Source organism: Podarcis liolepis, assembly GCF_965112155.1.
Source record: "Podarcis liolepis genome assembly, chromosome: 1".
NCBI classification, from domain to species: Eukaryota; Metazoa; Chordata; class Lepidosauria; order Squamata; family Lacertidae; genus Podarcis; species Podarcis liolepis.
The window spans coordinates 29,455,473-29,474,353 of record NC_139554.1 but is presented as its reverse complement, the minus strand read 5'-3'; the positions used below and the strand labels follow the sequence as shown (position 1 = coordinate 29,474,353).

General features: G+C 43.1%; 2 long non-coding RNA genes across 4 annotated transcripts; one reads left to right on the top strand and one right to left on the bottom strand.

Annotated features, from left to right (window-relative positions):
* The first annotated feature begins 1,366 nt into the window (after positions 1-1,366).
* On the top strand, positions 1,367-13,430 carry LOC310707140. 3 transcript variants are annotated; one of them, XR_014526356.1, is made up of 4 exons: positions 1,367-2,493; positions 5,680-7,033; positions 9,453-9,518; positions 12,854-13,430. It is a non-coding gene; the product is annotated as an uncharacterized lncRNA (long non-coding RNA). The 3 variants fall into 3 exon arrangements; XR_014526357.1 differs by lacking the exon at positions 1,367-2,493 and adding an exon at positions 2,507-3,347; XR_014526358.1 differs by lacking the exon at positions 1,367-2,493 and adding an exon at positions 2,507-3,396.
* LOC310707171 lies at positions 12,791-18,371 on the bottom strand. The gene is made up of 2 exons (XR_014526372.1): positions 16,045-18,371; positions 12,791-13,053 (listed from the first exon to the last, which is right to left on the bottom strand). It is a non-coding gene; the product is annotated as an uncharacterized lncRNA (long non-coding RNA).
* Between the last annotated feature and the right edge of the window lie 510 nt (positions 18,372-18,881).

Sequence of the window (18,881 nt, the reverse complement as noted above, 5' to 3'; positions counted from 1 at the left end):
TGCCAGGTGGAATGATCTCCCCTTCCCCCTGTCCATGTGCTGTTCTGGGGATTCTCTCTCCCAAACCAATTTCAGGGGGGGGGCACATTAGGCATGTGGAGGGAGGAAAATGGGGGGAAAGACCAATTGCAAAAGTTCTTGTGAATCTTGCTGATAGGGCTCATTAGTTGAACCCTGCCCGCTCTATTTTTCTTTTGGGAGACCACTATATGAAAGGTCAGTATATAAATATTTTTATAAATATAAAACTGACTGCATATTGGTTAACCCATGTTAAAGAGGTGCAAAGAGTTACATTTGGGGGAACATTGATTCAAGTCTTACTGAGACAGGAATTTGCTAAGAGGTCTCGGGCAATCCATTATCTCAGAGTTTATTATTTATTTATTTATTTATTTATTTATTAAAGGTCTACACCACCCTTCATCCAAGGGTCACAGGGTGGTTTACAATATAGAAGCACAAAAATACATAATAAACAAAAACAATAGTGCCCCCACCAGTTTAAAGGGCCATAGGTTGTTTAATTAGCTGATGCCTGGGAGGAGAGGAATGTTTTCACCTGGTGCCTAAATAGATGCAATGAAGGTGCCAGGCAAGCCTCCCTGTGGAGAGCATTCCGCAAATTGGGAGCCACCACAGAAAAGGCCAGTTCTCATGTTGCCACCCTCTGGACCTCTCAAGCACATGATGAAGGGTCTCAGATGATGATTTCAGGGTCTGTGTTGGTTCATATGTGGAGAGGTGATCCTTGAGGTTCCAGTTCTTCATCCATAAAATGGGAATAAAGACACCTATTATCAGGATTATTGTGAGGAAGAAAGAAGTTATATACCAGCCTGTCAAGTAGAAGTGTTGAAATAACACAAAGAGGCAGGTCAGGTTTAGGTTACACAATTGTGGTTAATGTCAGGATACACCCTGGGGCCCAGGCAGCCCCCGGGATGAGATGAAACCTCTCTGGGCGTCCTCCTGGTGTCGCGCAGTTCTGGGATGTCCATAAATCATCAGTCCCGGCATGCTCCAGCAACACGCAGCAAATGTCTACGTGCACACTCACTCAGTAGAGATCAGCAGAAACGAAGTGGAGAATTGTGTGCTCATTGTAAGCTTTTATTCAGCAATATTTACAGGACAGACGGTCAGGGCATTCTCTCACTTCAGCTCTGAGAGAGAACAGAAAGTAAAAAGTACACAAACACAGAAAGCGGAAGAGACAAGGCTAACTTCCGTTCTCAGGCTTCTCCAAGCCTAGAAAATAAACACAGGCAAGTGATGTAACAATCACACACCCAGCAACGGAGGACTGATATACTAACAGTTCTATCACATGGAGAGTGATTGAGCTTTTATAAAGGTATGTCATGAGATGTGCCAGATTCTGCAACATATGAACTGTATTGTAGCATAATGAAAGTGTATTCAATACAATTTGAGGAAAGAAAAGGGAATTACCTAGGATGGTGATTAATTAGAACATCAGCAGTGATAAATATTTATCAATTTTATTCACTGAGTTTCTAAAATCCAATTAAAGCCAAAACCCTGTTGATATTTTGTTCATCACCTTTTCTGTGGCTCTCAACTGCGTAACTTCAGAAATATTAACACAAATGTGACTGCATGGATATAGGTAATCTTCAATTCTAGAGGATTAGACCTTTTCTGAAGTATAAGAGCCCTTCAAATGCTGTGGCAACTTAGGAAAGCTTCAAAGTCACACATTTTCTAAATGGAAAGTAGGTACAGCAATGATTACTATATATAAGGGGTCCAGAGTGGCAATTGCAAACACATACACATTGCATATATGTATGGCTTTTCTGCCTGTAAATATGGTCTCTGTTCACTGGGAAGTGCTATCCTATGAGCACACAGTAAAACACACAAATTTGTGTGGGTGGGTGGATGACTGTTACACATGTTTCTTTATGTGCTTAGCAGAAAGTTCTTAACAGCCCAACTGGCCCTCATAGCCATATACCAGCCATGTATGTTGTCTTGTCAGTGGGACTGATAAACCGCCCATTTTTGCTACCTGGCTGGAACTGCAAAACCAGGGGTTTATCAAGAACAAGCCACATGGCTGGTAGGCAGATTTCAGCTCATATAACTCAAATTTATAACTTCTGAGTTGTCTTTCTTGCTCTTATAGCTTTAGAATGGAATTGTCATCAAGCGGAACCTTCTTTACAGTCTCGGTTTACCACTTGCATACTTTATGAAGTATCTCCTGCTCTCCGATGTTTTTACTGATTTTTTTAGTAGGTCCTAAGGGTGGAATAACTGGGAATTTGCCAGGGTTTTAATACTGGAAAAGGACTCACCCCTCTGATAGTCCTTCACATCTTACTTTCCACAGATTCTCTAAGCAAGTCAGAAGGATATCAAGAGACCTCTCAGTTTGCACACTCCACCTTTTCCACATGGGGGTCTATTGGGCTAACCTATCTGAGGAACTCCCAAATCCTGGTTCTTGAACTGTCCTTTAGGGTGAGGAAAGAAATATGGCACTTTCTGCCGCCTCTATCAAATCTCTTGACATGGAAGATGCAGCCTGTTCATACTATGTCTGCTTGGGTTATGCTTTTATTTAGGATTAAGAAGAAAGGAGAGATATTCTATTGTGGTCCTCCATGCCAACATTTTAAAAGTCACTTATTTCCTTTTACTTTATTATTAAAAATGAAATTCCATGAAATGTATCTGCAACAATATTTTATAGCTCTATAACTATCCTGACAGTTTCCACAACCTCACCTATAATGCTATATTGGCATTTCCGTTTGCATATAAGCTTTACTATAGACCAGCCATTTTCATCCCCATATAATATTAGAGGTAGGTTGCAATTATCCTCCAGATTCTTTCTAATTTCTGATGAATTACCTGTAGTTGGTCTGTCTAGTGAGCACATGTCAGCTCAACATCCACCAGTAAAGCATCTGCTTTGCATGCAGAAGATCTCAGATCCAATCTCCAGCATCTTTACATAGGTCTGGGGAGACCCCTGCCTGAAACCCTGCAGAGTTGCTGCCAGTCAGTGTAGACAGTACTGAACTAGATAGACCAATGGTCTGGACTTGGTATATGGCAGCTTCCTATGAAACAGTTCACTCCTATGCAAAGTTAAGCACATCTAAGCTCATTGTTTTCAATGAGCTTTGGCATGTCTAACTGCCTAGGGCTGTAAAGGTTCCTGATCTCAAATGATCTCAGCACTGGACTAGCTAGCTTGCTTTAACCTGTTTGAAGAGAATATCCATGGCAACCTGTGTGATGTCATAAGCCTTTGTGCTGGAAACACCAAAGAAGGGCCTTGTCAAGTACACAGGCAACTGAAACAGGTGATGTCAATAAGCTGCCAATAGTTAAACTAAGGAAGGAATATTGCAGGTGAGCTAGATGGACCAGTGGTCTGGCTTAATATAAGTCATGTCCTATGCACCTATGGAACTTCAGCATAAGGACTTGCCAATTTACTTTAATGAAGGGAGAAGCTCCTGTCTCTCCATTCTGTGGCTACGAACGAGGAAGCCCTTGCAGACATAAACATTTATTGTGTGCACTGGAACCCAGTAAATGGAAATAACTGTGGGACTGTGATGACTGATTCAATTACCTGTTGGTAACCAAAGGGAAAATGTTGTTTGTATAAACACACAGGAAGCCTGTTGCTTGGGTTTACTTTTGTCCACAGATGTATTGCTATACCATGATTTAGCTAATATTAAAAATACACACATAGCAAAGTCTTAAAGAGGTCACAGATCAATTATGCCTCGATCTGCTTTCTTCTGAACTAAGTCAGGATGGGCAGGTAACCTGGATCGGAGATAGAAATCTATACTAGGGGCTTAGGTTCCTATGGCAAACTAATGCAACAACATACTGCAGAGCCATTTGCAATATCTCTGTGATGCAGCCGAGCCAGCATATAATGTGGAGTAAATGTTGTTTAGTAAAAGAATGAACACTGATAAATGTCTGGCCATTAAGGTCAGCCCATGGAGAATGAAACAAGAAACTGCTGTGAAGAGGGAAATAGAGGAGAGGGAGGAGGGAAAAGTTTAAAATTCAGCACCATGGACAGTAGCACTCACATTTTGGTATAATGGAGTTTGCACAAAGCTTAATTTTCAGTCTTACATGCTGAAGCACCATAATACAACAGTTATTTTAAGCCTCTTGGAGCTTTTCTAAACTCTTTGTGTGCCGAGTGCTTGCCACACGCCCACCTGTTTTCAATGATTTGGGCGGGGGGGGGGGGTGTAGAGAAATGGAAAGAATTCTTTGCAAGAGCACTCAACAAAATGACAGGTTTAATAATCTGCACTTAGACAGCACTTTTCATCCAAGGGTCTCGGAGATCTTTATAAATATTCATGCACTTTATACATATTTTCAGCCAATGTATCCTCCCTTTCCTCCATCCCAAACAAGTAAATATAGCCCAATCCCCCTTTTGCAGATCTGGAAAGGCAGACTCGAAATCCAGGGAAAGCAAAATTTAAAGGGCAACCCTCTGTATATCTACTGAGAAGTATGTCCCATTGAGTTCAGTGGGACACTTGCTCACAGGCAAATGTGTACAGGATTGCATCCTCAGAGTGACAAAGCAATTCTTCTGGAGTCACAAAAAAGGGTCAGCTATAAACAGAAACAGAAATAGGGCGGGAGATAAGAAAATAGCCTTTTTGTTTTTACCAGTAGTTGGCAATCATTGGGACATAGGGTCATGTAGTGTGTAATATTGTGGCTTTTGTGTAATGTCAGCAATAAATGCGCAGTTTTATCAGTAACTCTTTATAGCAGACTTTAATGTGCAGCTTTGAAATCTTGTAGTTCTAGGTTGCATAGGAAGCTGCTATATACAGGGTCAGATTATTTGTTCATCTAGCTCGGCATCTACTCTGACTGGCAGTGGCTCTACCAGGTTTCAGGCAGAGGTCTTTCTCATTTCTGCTCCCTGATCCTTTTAAACTGCATATATCATGGACTGAACTGGGCATGTTTTGCATGCAAAGTGTGTGCTCTGCCACTAAGCTTCCTTTCCCCATAGCTTCATTGCCTTCCAGTCTCTTTCCCAGCTCAATTCAAAGTGCTTTTCATTATTTTTAAATCCCTAAACAGCTTATAGCCAGGATACTTAAAGGACCATCACCTCCTACATTAGCCTGCTGGTCCACGCAATGAGCTAGGAGACCCTAATATATGCATTGCTGTCATCTGATGTTTCGGAGTTGGGAACACATGAAAGGGTATTCTCTGTTGTTGCACCCGTCCCTGGGGGATCCTTGGTGATTTATGTTTCATCAGGTCATTGACCTGATTGATAATTGACCCTGGCTCCTTTATGCACTGACTGATCCATTTATCTGTTATGCTTATGTTTTCTAAGAGGGCACTGCATAAGCGGTAACACTGTCACACAATTAAATAGTTGGTTAAACACATTACTCAAATTGATCAACAGATTAAACGTGTACAAATCTGCATGTGCATAAGTCCCATGATTTGTAAATGAAATGCTTTCTGAATCAATCTACTCAGAAGTAAGCTCAACTGATTTCAATGGGACTACAGGGTAATCTGCAGAACTGCAAGTATGCAAGTGCTCAGAGTGTTGCCTTCCCTTGGTGGTCAGACAGAATAATCACCAACCTTTCTCCTTTCCAGGCTGACTCCTCTACAAGCAAGACAAGGACCAGCAATGGCAGTCGCACACACAAAAGGTCTAAGCCTCCATGCCTGCAACTAAGTCATACTCCCAGTTCTGTCAAGCAACTGAGGAGTGGGCGGAAGAGAGAGGAAAATGGAAGATACCAAGATGAGAGTGGGGGAAATGGAAAAGGCTTCTTCTAAGAAGATATATCTAATTAATTTGGAGAGATTTGTAATCATTTCGAACAAGCAAAAGTAATCATTTAGACCAGATGTTTTGGACTGCAACTCCCATTAGCTCCAACCAGGATGTCTGTGCTCACTGGGGATGATAGGAGTTGTAGTCCAAGGCATCTGGAGAGCATCAGGACGGCAAAGCCATTTGATCAATTGATTAAACATCACAGCCCTAATGATAATTTATCCCTTTCCTTTGCTGGTAATATTGTGATTAGGATATATCAATTCAGCACTAAGAAAAACCTGTTTAGACATGCACTCACCGCCTTGTTGACTTAATCCTAGAAATTCCTAAGAACAGATTATTATTAATTAGAAGTTATCGACAGCCTGTTTATTCCAAATGGTATCTTTAAATTAAGCCAGTTTCAGAATACCTAACTCACTGGGCTATATTTTCTATCTCCTTCAGTATCAGGATAAATTCCCAAGGGAGAAATATAATTGTTTCTTACAGTGAACAGGGTAGGAAAGGACGGCACTCAGAGACAGTGACACTGTTTAATCAGATACAATAGACTTCTAACTTACTATGGAAAAGGTGCACAGCCTTGCACAATTCACTATCTCTAAAACCTTAGTTCCCCATCTGGGAAATGAGAGTAAAAGTGGCCTGCATTACTATTTTGTTATAAAGTCAAGCAGGCCATAAGCCACTGGGAAGTTGTTCTGCACAAGTCCCCTTCCAAAAACATTGTACGGTGACATTGTGCAGCTCCTATTTATTTCAATGAAATTTGCACAGAGGAGTCTCTGGTGGATTGTGCCCACAGGGTGTGTGTGTTATGCACATTAAAAAGTGTCATGGGCCTGGAAAGGATGTGAAAGCCACAGAAATGCATCCTCGGGGCAAAATGGCAGAACGACGAAAGCTTTGATGGATTTATGCTGTGAAACAAACTCTTTAACATTCACTGTTCTTCACAAAAGCTACCCTTCAACGTGGACTTTGTCTCTGCTGCCTTGCCTAAGGCAGGCTGCCCAGCTTTTATCCATTAATGTTCATTGCAGAATCTCAACCCCTTTAAGAAGTGGCAGCGAGCTTGTAAATCCTGCCATCCGATGAGCTGTGCTGTTGCAGTGTGTCAACTCAATGTGTGGAAGGGAAAACAGATGTGCTAAGTAGAGGGTGGGTTTTTTCTCTCCTTGTTTACTGTGTGGTTTATCTCCTCTTCAGTCTTCCTCTTTCTGTTTAAATATTTGATGTCATTTTGTTTATTTCTGTGACAAATGATTTGGGGTTTCATTTCCAGAAACAGAAAAGTGTCAGCAATGCCAGCATTGCTGGGGCATCTGTTCCTTGCTATTAATTAGTCCCTTTCCCTGCTTGCTTGCCTCCTAAAAACAGAGATGCCTACGTCATGTAACTGTCATTTATTTGTAGCAGCAGATCCATTTCCTTGAGACTGTCTCTCTGGCTGCTTTTCAGTGCCTACTTCTGTCCAGTCTCAGTGAAAAGTTTGTGGAATTTGAAGCCACAAGATGTGATGGTGGTCACAAGCTTAAAAATGCACTTCGATAGATGCACAGAGGATAACCAAGCAATCTGCTGGTTGGGAATCTGAAGGCCCTGGGCTTCATCCCGGTCCACCAACAATAGTTCTGTAGCACCCAAACCATTGGAACATAGGAAGCTGCAGTGTACTGAGTGAGAATATTGGTCCACCTAACTCAGTGCCATTTTGTAGCAGCTCTCCAGTATTTCAGACAGGGACTCCCTCCCTGGCTTATGGATATTGAACCTGGGACCTTCTCAAAGCAAAGTAGATGCTCTATCACTTAAGTACAGCCCCTACCCAATTGTTTTTGGGAGGACACAAAAAGCATGTTAGGGGTTGTGATTATGTTCCTACTTCATTCCTTCCCACTGGAATTAATTAGAGGGAAATTACTTACACAAGGGCAGGCTCGTGGCATGTTTTGGGTGACGTCATGGAATGCAGAGCAGGTAGGATTTGATGTAGATGCGCTCCTCCCCTGTGCCATCCATGCCCACTCACAATGCTTCCCTATTTTCAAGGATTTGCAGGGTGGCCTAGCTGGCAGAGCCTTTGTGTAGCATACAGAGTCAATTCTACAGGTGGAATGGGTTTGAACTCCAGAAGTTCTTTGCCTCATCCTAACACCCTTCACTTGATTGAGCATTGAATGTAGGATTGCACCCTAAGGCCATCAATGACTACTAGCCATAATATAGAGCCTCCAGGTTTGGGGGAGGTATAGCCATCAATACAGCTTGCAACAGGAGAAGAAGGCAATTGTCTTCATGTCCAGCTTGTGAACTTTCTAGATGAATCTGACTGGCCAGTATCAGAAACAGGGTGCTGGATTAAATGGACCTTTAGTCCACCCTAGCAGGGTTCTTCTTATGTACAAATGGAAGTCATTACTGTAACTGGCTTTAAATAAGGCTGGAGCAGTGTTTTTTCAAAGGTTGATTTCTTGTTAATGATTAAAGTAATTACCTCAGTTTATGAACACTTCTAGGGCTTTCAGCTGGCAAGTGGTCATCATCTTGAAGATAATAAAACCCAATTTGTTTGCTTATTAAAAGCATTTATATCCTGTCTTTCCATTCCCAAAAGGGCTCTCCAGGCAACTAACAACCACCTTAAAATATACCATAAAATTAAAAAAAAGAAATCCAAAACAGTAGCATTAATACCAAATTATCAGCAACAGGCAAAATGTAAACAATTTAATATAAAATTATCCAGACTAATGCATGTCTGAGTAGCAGCATCTGTCCTCTAAAGCAGGGGTGGCAAACCATTTTACACTCAAGGGCTGAATTCCCTTCTGGAAAGCCTTCCAAGGGCCACACACCACAGGCAATAGTTAGAGTAATGAATGTAATTTTACCTTTGTGCAGTAGGGTAGTTTCTACCCATACGTACATACCCCTTTCTCCTCATCCAGACAAGTAAGGGGCATTAACAGAGTTCAATGACACATTCTAGCCAGGCAAGAACACTTTGGGTTCCCTACCCCTACTCTAAAGACATCGAGAGAGAACATTAACTAGGCTTCCTGTGGCAAAGAATTGCATAGCTACCTGAAGCACTTCAGATGGTGAAACACAAAGCAGGGCTTCCACTAAGCCACTGACCTAAGCAGTCATGTCAACTTAAAGTTATCAGCACCAGCATTTATTGACATCAGACAAGAATTCCATTCTATGGCCACATTGACACCACACCTTTAAAGCACTATGCTGCCACTTTAAGCAGTTGTGGCTTTCCCCAAAATAGTTCTGGGAGCTGTAGTTTATTAAGGGTGCTGAGAATAGTTAGGAGATACATTTTCCCTAAAAACCCTAATTTAGGATTGGGGAGCTTGGGTGTCACTGGACTACAACTCCCATAACCCCTAGCTATTGGCCATGGTGGCTGGGGTTTATGGGAGTTGTAGTAAAAAATGTCTGGCAGGCCATGTGTTCTCCAACCCTGCACAAAACAGACTGGGTTCTGGTTATGTTAAGGACATTTTTTTCTTATATGAAACTGCCTGACAACTCTGTCCTGCCATTTCTCTGCCCTTCTCAGCAGGTAAGCACAAGAGACAGAGCCCTTTCTGCTATGATGCCCAAACAATGGAATAGTTTCCCCAAAGAGGTACACCTAGCCCTGCCTTCCTCTTCTTGACAGACAGTGTGTTGCCTCAGCGAGCTCCTTAGAAATGCTGCCATGTCTGAATCTGCTGTAATTTATTATTTTATGTTGTTTTTACGGTGCTTGGACTGTGCATATTGTAACATACCTTGGGTATATTGTGTGCAGAAAGGCGAGATCCAAATCACTGGAAGGAAGGAACAATGGGTGGAGGCAAGGCAGTAGGACAGAGCTAGGTGAGAATCAGTATTACATCTTGTGTAAATGTCCCCCATTTCCCACCCTGTCCTTCAAGACCTTATTCTGCATCCAAACATGCAACCCAAATGTATTTTGTGGACCTTTTGCTTAAGGGGATTATAAAAATACCACTCAGGCCTTTTCAAGTGAGGCATCCTCTACTAACCAAGTGTGAGTTTCTCAGCTCTTTGTGGGGGTATGGTAGGAACCACTACAAGCAAGCATTAGTCATATGGGATCCCTTCCTACTCTACCTACAGAGCAGATTTTACTGAGGGCTAGTAAAGACAATTGCACGTAAAGAAAAAGAACAAACCTTCTGGCATTAACAGCTGCAGAACTGAGTCAGTGGAATCACACAGAAACACCCTTTTTTAAAAAAAACACACAGTCCCACACTGTTATATAAGTTGCTGAAGGCTGCAAATGTTAACCAGAAAGTTGAGGGGCTCTAGGATATTACATTAAAATTCAAACTTTTATACTCGTGAGGACAAAGTATCTGATTAGTAGATGCCCATGTGGAAGATTCATTAATGACTAAGAGATTCATTTTACTAGGGTTCATCCACACTTCCACTTGTGCCCTGCCTAGAAAGCACTGGTCCGAGAGGCTTTCCTCTTGATGCACATTTTCTAGGCCTGAGTCCGAGTGGTTTTCCCTTTGCCCCGCTCCTTTCCAAAGGAAAATCCATTCTTTAGTGATAGATCATAACAAATGGCCATCTGGGAGGAACCCAAATTGCTGCTTGCTCCAGTTAAGTGCTAAAGAGTGGTTTTCCCCAGGGGAGGACGTGGATGTCGCTGTGGTCTCAACCACTGAGCCGCTTGGGTTTGCCGATCGGAAAGTCGGCAGTTTGAATCCGCACAATGGGGTGAGCTCCCGTTGCTCTGTCCCAGCTTCTGCTAACCTAGCAGTTTGAAAGCATACCAGTGCATGTAGATAAATAGGTACCGCTGAGGCGGGAAGGTAAACGGTGTTTCCGTGCACTCTGGCACTCATTACCTTGTTCCGTTGCACCAGTAGCAGCTTAGTCATGCTGGCCACATGACCCGGAAAGCTGTGGATAAATGCCAGTTCCCTCGGCCTGAAAAGTGAGATGAGTGCCGAACCCCATAGTTGCCTTTGACTGGACTTTACCGTCCAGCAGTCCTTTCCTTTTCCCTTTCCCCTTTCCCCAGGGTGGGGTAGCAGCAGAACAAGAGGAATAAGCACCTACTCTTAATAGCAGACTTGGAGAAGAGCAAGGCCAGAATAGATGATGGAGACCGCATGGTTACTAACATACAAGCTATGTGTAATGTAGTCAGTGCCTGCCTTAGCCATTTTGCTGCCTGAGGAAAAGGACAAGACAATGCTCTCCCATTCCACAGAGGAGGCAGTATGTCTCTGAATACCAGTTGCTGGAAATCACAGTGGGAAGACTGCTTAGGTCTTGACTTTGGGCTCCCCATAGGCTGCTGGGAGAACAGAATGCTGGGCTAGGTGAGCCACTGGCCTGATCCAGAAAGACCACTCTTACATTCATATACGATTGCACTATATGTGACTATGTGGGCAAATGAGATCAAGAACAGTGAGAGCAAAGAGGAAGGGAAGATGTACAAAGAGGCCAAGTTCCAAAGAGTATCAAAGGAATATAGATATTTAGCAATATTACCATATTGCATGTGTTGCTGGGATGGGGCAGTAAATTGTTCGGCTGCACCATACATGCATTTCAAAGCAAATAATGATTACACAAGATTCAAAGGCAATGAGACCAAGGACAAAATGAAGGCAAAGGAGGAGGGAAATAATTTTGAAAAGATCAAAGGAACACAATTGTGTCCATCAAAAATGGCAAGACTTAATAAAAATAGGGGATACGTTTTGAACACAATATTAGGTCAGTTGTTTTGGCTCAACTTTATAAAAAACTCATTATTTACTAGGTAAAGATTCATAGCATAAGTGGCTTAAATCTGCCATAAAGGCCATTGCAAGCTGATTTAGGGTGATATTCATTGCTAGTCTTACTTAGATCCCCTGAAATAAATGGACATGGGCAAATTTAGGTTCATTAATTTCAGTGAGTCTACTCTGAGTAGGACTTAGTTGAATATCACCCATAATATTCCATGTCTGTGGATTTTATGCAAATTTAATAAAGTGTTTTGGTTAACAATGAAGATATCCGGATGCTAACTTCATCCACCCAGTTGGCAGATGGAAAACATAGCAATGGAAATTTAAACTGGGCTGATTATTCAAAAAACTATCCTTTATGGATGGATGCATTTGTCAGTGTCAGTTTCTCTCGGTTTCTCATTTTTCCAGTCTTAAGTTTTTCCTCTCCTCCAATTTCTGCACACTTCGTTTTTTAAAACATGAAAATTCATGTGGGTGGTATGCAACTAAGCTTTCCTCAAAATAGATCCATCAATGGACATGATTAGGTTCATGAGATTAATTTCAGTGGGTCTACGCTGAGTAAAACTTAGTTGAAGGCTACCTTGTGCTTTTTTGTGTGCATTGCTCATTTTTTTTGTATGCATTTTTGCCAGTAATTTCCCTCTAATAAAATGCATCCCTATGTGTTATTTTCATCAATGTGCAAAACTTTACATACACTTTCCCCAGATATATAAGTTGCCATAGGTATGCTCTGACTGAAGAAGTGCACTGCAAAATTCAGAGAAGTGTGAATTTCAAAGGAGGGCGGTGTTCCGATTTGCATATTGGGTCAGGAAGTGTGAACTTGGTAGGTTTGCATTAAAATGCACACTGAACAAATGTATCCCCCCCCATCTCTAAAACCCATCAGATTCAGCAGGTGACTGTGGAATAGCTCAAGAGGAAAGCCAGATTGTTTAGGGATTTAAAACGGATTCCGCAGCACTGCAGGAAGGAGCTCCGCATGACCATGTAGAACATGGACAAAACCTGAGGAGACAGATCTCCATTTAAGAAAACATGAATGAGTGGCCAGTTGCTCTTTCCTCTGATGCCACTGGTATTAAGGATTGTAAGGCAACTATAGGACCAAACTATATCTGGTTGTTTGTTTGTTTTTTAATTTAAGTGCTCTTCAAACATTTTTCTTTTATGGTTTCAGCTCTTCTGACTGTTCCACCATTTGGCAGGCCCACACTGACTGCTTTACAGATGCTGCAGTGACGTTGTCCACGAATGCTTTGTAGACTCTATGGAAACATATCACTAGCCCTCAGCAATGGCAGCCATCAGCCAATCAGATTGTTATTGGAGCCCAAAGTTCTCAGCCTCGAGGAGCATCTATTTATTGGACTGTTCCATCTGAGTGAAAGGAGGGGAACACATGTTTCATATTAATCTTCATTTCAACTAAGTTGTTTTAGCTCATGCTTTATTATGGCACTTTGTAACAATGCATCAGTAACAGCAGCCCCGGGGCAGTGCTTGCGTGCAGCAGGCTGAGTGTCTAAACTGCTCTCGAGACAGTCTCTAATCACACACAATGAGGCACTCCCTGGTGCACCATATGAATTTATAATAGCAATTTATATGATGCCCTGAAGCATGATTTGTATTTGGTCTGGGATGCTGGGGTTGGTTTGGGAAGGGAACTGCTTACATTGTCCTCTCTTTCACCACATTTATATGGTGCCTTTAAAGCACAGAGGGCAAAAACCTAAACATACACTCCTGCATTAGTTGGAATTTTGGTCAAGTCTTTTATTTCTAGTGTGTAAGCACCAAACTGGACAAAAAGCTATTTACACAATTAGCAATTGCAAGTAACAGATCTTTAAAAGATAAATGGCAGGTGTGGGGGGATGGATCTGAACTGGTATCCTGAAGTGATTGGGGGCTTAATCCTTCCCCCTCCCTTGCTGCACTCCCAGTTCAAATCCAGTTTCCCAGCTCTCCTATTTGCGTTGGAGGAAAAGCTCCCATCTATGCCAATGGGAGCTTTTCTTCCATGGAAATAGCAAGTCCTGGGCAGCCTGATTCAGATCAAGAGCACAGTAGAGCTTAAAGGGGTAAAGTCTTCCCTACTCTGGAATGGTTGCCCTGCACCTACTATTTATAAAGCCATTCTTTTACAATTAGTATTCTTTTAAAATTGGTACCTTTCTAATTTGGCCTTAGGGACATAGGAAGTTGCCCAGGGCCGGCCCACACTTGAGGTGAGGTGAGACAACTGCCTCCTAAGAGAATTAAGGTAATTTCAGCAGGTGTAGCTTGGCCTGGGAAGACAAACAAAGTAAACTTTCCATTAGCCTGCACAGGGCTTGCTATGTTTAGGCTAGTTAACAGTGAAATTGTAACTTCAGTAGCTGCTTGAACTTCAGGGCCCAGCGGGGCCCCGGAAGCAACTTTAGTGCAATTGCTTTAAAATATTGGGACTAGTAGATCCAATTTGAGTCACATTGATTTGAATCAAATTGATTAATTTTTAGTTGTATATATTTCAACAATCCCGAAGTTTGAGCCAGTAGCACAGGTGTTATAAAAGTGTGTTGATCCATCATGAAACAATCCCATTAAAGAAGAGAACAGTGGTTGCCCAGACATTGTTGCTGGTTGCGAAGGGGCCCCTATGACAGTTCAGTCTTCAGGGCCCCAGAAATGTAGGTCTGCCACTGGGGAGAGGAGACACCAACTTGTCCTCAGGCAGAAACATGTCCTTGACTGATCCTCTAAAGGTCTTTATCCAAAGAGTGTCCTTTTTGAATGCTTGCAAAGGATGTCAGGATGACCAAGGGAGAAAGAGGACAGGGTTCCAGTGTCTTTGAAACTTGTACTCTTTTCAACTACAGTGGTACCTCGGGTTACATATGCTTCAGGTTACATACGCTTCAGGTTACAGACTCTGCTAACCCAGAAATAGTGCTTCAGGTTAAGAACTTTGCTTCAGGATGAGAACAGAAATCGTGCTCCTGCGGTGCAGCAGCACAGGAGGCCCCATTAGCTAAAGTGGTGCTTCAGGTTAAGAACAGTTTCAGGTTAAGAACGGACCTCCAGAACAAATTAAGTACTTAACCAGAAGTACCACTGTAGTTTGTAATCCTTTTTGTAAGTACAGGTTATCTCACTGCATAGCTTCACCTGTTGCAATGTGCCCTTCTACACACAGTTACTATAGACACACAAATTCTTATCTCCTTTGCATCACTTCTCATCTAAAGAGTGTCATCTTTTAGAAAAAGCAACATCTGTTCCTTTTCTGCTTGCCATGCTGTTGTTGCGGGCACAGAGCCTCTGTCAGAGAAACTAAAAGCAGCCCTATCTGAAAGCTCAGCTTGCTTGGTTTCAACAGGTTCTCCAGAGATTTGGATTTACTATGGTACCACCAATTAATAAATGATCACTTTCACAGATGTAGTCCCCCCAATTATAATTCTGGGTGAAGTAGCCAGTGATTCCTACTATACAGCTGTTAAAAACCTGTGCACTCTGCCACATGAATTTAGGAATCTTATGTCTCCCAGCCTTGTTCTTTCCATACAATTCCACCACTACCGTCTCTGCTCCAGGCCTGGCCTGAGGCCTTATTGTCCCTCTGGCTTTCTCACACGTTAACCACCCTGCCGGCTTAAAATAGGATTGCCAGGCTCAATATTAGACAGAGCTGCTGGGTCTCCAATATTTCTATGAAAAGAGAACATTCCAGCTGACCAATCCTGGGAGAATCTAGGACTAATCAATCCTCATGCTAAAGAAGCTGCATCTTGCCACTAACGTCTGAGAGGTTGGTGAGAAAAGGAAGTAGGAATCTAACTTGTGGTCCTCTACAGTTTCAGAAGGATGTCTCTCTGGGAGGGTTTCTTTCTTACTGGCCAGATCTCCTGCCAAAAGCTTGCTCATTACTTTCTGACATTTTAGTAGTTCATCATAAAGTACTTGCCTACTGTGGCTTTGTGGTTTTCCCCTCTGAAGCTGAGTCATCCCTATGGGATAGTAGCCACTTTCCATCCCTTGCTAGAATTCTCTAGATCTTGTAGTCCCACAGCCTCCACCCTACCTCTGGGTAAACTGAGAAATCTCTGAACAGAAACAGAACAGAGAACTCTGCTCCATTTGTTGCTGGATTCCAGCTCCATCCCCATCCAATATGACAATGGCCACTGAAGATAGGAGCTGTAATCCAGCAACATCTGGAGCAGAGGCAGATTTAGGGCACCATGATGGGTTCTCCTGCACAGGGTGCCAAGCCGAGGGGGTGTCTTCCCACCTCCTTTCCAAAGCCTACTTAGCATTTGCCCAGCTAGGACCCTGCCAGAGCCCTTGCACCTCCTTCCCAAAGCCCAGTACCTCACTTACCTCGCTTGGGAAGGCAGTGCAAGGGATCTGGGGGCATCAAATTTTGGCCTTGCACAGGGTGCCATATTACCAAGGTCTGCCCCTGCCTGAAGGAGCATATGTTCCCCCAGGTTATCTTCTTGGTCTTCAGTCAAATATGGCCTGACTATGGAGAAAGGAGAAGGCAGGCAGGCACTCTTGGTTGTCTTTTCTTAAAGATGTCAAGTGCTAGGCAACTGAAACTGCCACACATATCTTGCGGTGCCTAAGGTATGTTGCATCCCATGGTGGCAATACTTTAATTTGAGGGTGGCCATAGCTAAGTGGAAGAGCATCTGCTTTCCATGCAGATTCAGTCTCCAGCATCCCCAGGTAGAGCTGGGAGAGACTCCTGCCTGCAACCCTGCAGAGCTGCTACCAGTCAATATAGACAGTTGCTGAGCTAGATGGACCAATGGTCTGGATTTGGTATGTGGCACCTTCCCATGTAGCAGTTCACTCCTGCACTGAGTTAAGCACAGCTAACTCATTTGTTTCAATGGGCTTTGCCTCGTCTAACTGATCAGGGCTGTAAAGGTTCCTAGTCCCAAAGGATCTCACATAGCTCTGGGTCCACTAGCTTGCTTCAACCTGTTTGCCAGAGAATATCCATGGCAGCCTTCTGTGATGTCATAAGTCTTTGTGCTGCAAAGACCAAAGGATGGTCTTGCCAAGAACACAGGCAAGTGAAACAGGTGGTGTTGGTTAAGGAAGGGATATTGGAGGAAGCTGTCTTATCCCAATTCAGACTATACATCCATCCAGCAAATACTATCTACTGGCAGTGGCTCTCCAGGGTCCCAGGTACAGGTATTTCACATCATCTGTACCTCCACCTTTTTAATGGAAGTTACCAGGGATTAGGTGGAGGAACTTCTGTGTACAATGTACATGCTGTATCACTCAGCTATGGCCCCAGCCCTCAGTTAATGGAGCATGAGAAGGGAATGCAACATTTTGAGGCTCCTACGTAACTTCTCCTGAAGACCATCTGAAATACAGTTGGTCCACCTACTTGGCATCACCCGTGGCATTTTTCCATGAATGAACATTGATCACCTTTTAAACTGCAAAAATAGAAATCAATCCAGGCTTTAAAATCCAGCCAGCACTGAAGTTGTGGCTGGCATCTGTCTGTGTCAGGAGACAGTGGATAACTGCTCCTTTGGGAGTGAAGTCGAACTGTTGGAGAGTTACAGCACCTGCTGTGGCTGTGGAGACTGATACGGGAGAGACATATTTTGTTGCAGCTGGGGCAGATGAAGGAGTCTGGTTGTGCTGCTGCAGATGTACATTGCATTTCTTCTCTCTGCGTTCCTCCAAGTGGTCACTCATCTTCCGGTCACAACCTGACTGATTGTCTCCAGGAGCTGCGGTCGTCTGCAAGGGATTCCCACAGGGTGGGGTTAATGTTGCCAGCCTTCATGTCAAATTTGCAGAAGTATGCCTGCCTCTTTAAGGAACTTCTAAAAGTGCTTGAAGAAGCAGCATGACATGGAGCTGAACAGAAGGATAATAGCGGCAGGAAAGTAGCCGGGGGGAGAAGAAAAGAGATATTAAGGGCCATTTGGAGACTTGTCATCTAATGCTACTATTGCATCAAGAAAAGCTAAATCCTGCAACCTGTATAAGTTTTGCATTTCTTATAAATGCAGGTGTTTTTTTTTAAAAAAAAAGTCCACCCCACCCCCAGTCCTGCTGGGAGTGGTGGGGATAGATAGTACATTTTATGTACGTATCTGTTTATTTAACCTTTATTTCCTACTTCTCTTCCAAAATGGAACTCAGGGCAATATACATATGGTTCCTAGGTGGTCACCAATCCAGTTACTGACCAGAGCCACATCTGCTTGGCTTCCACAAGGCATTGGTCTCACATGCCTCCAGTTCATATCCTGGGACATACAGGCAATCTTGCTGGGTGAAAGCGGTGCTTTTTTTTCACCCCGATAAAAATAGGTGCTGGAACTCACCATAAAGTTGTTACAGTAAGTCGCAGGGTGACTCGAGGCAGCCCTGAACAGCTCAAATAAGTGCGCCCCTGCCTTCCTCGTTCTCTTAGATAACTAGGGCAGCTCAGAAGGGCCCTTGTGCAAACCTGCATGTGTGGAACAGTAGACACCTGGCTGGAAAGCTTAAAGCCCACTGCCACTACATGGGATATGGATTGAAGAAAAGGAAATACAAATTGCTCCTGCCTTATAGAACCTTGCTCTAAGATGCCCTGAAGTGGCTCTGTTGCTAATATAGGCCCTGCATCCCCAGAACTTAGGAGCTCTTAAGCATAAAATTACATTACAGGTAAAAACACATACTAAATCTGCACCCTGTAAAACTCTTGTGAGCTGGTGTTGAGAGCAGCAGATCTCTTTCTATGATGTACTGTGTCTCCCAAACTCAGAGATGCTGCGCCAAAACAGGGTCAAGTTAAATGGCTTGAATTCACAGCCGCCTACTGTGATGTCATGAGCACATGATCAAAAGTCCATTGTAAGCACAAGTAAGGGATTATGACAGGCACATATGTACCAGACATATGTTACTTGTATGGAGTGTGGAGTATGCAGGTGCCCAATTTCTTTCTGTGTCCATAAGGTTCTGTGTAGCAGCAAGGCTTACGTCTAAGGGGGGAGGGGGACCTGATTGTCAGTACAGTTATAGCCAGGATAAAGTGACACCTTTAAAAGCAGCGAGAAATACAGAGGGTGGTGCCACACCAAGGAAAGTAAAATGGCTGCGCTGGGTGGCAAATTTAGAGACTATTAAAGGCCAACTGCCAGCCATTAAGTACCAAGATGAGAGCCTTCAATTGGGTGCCC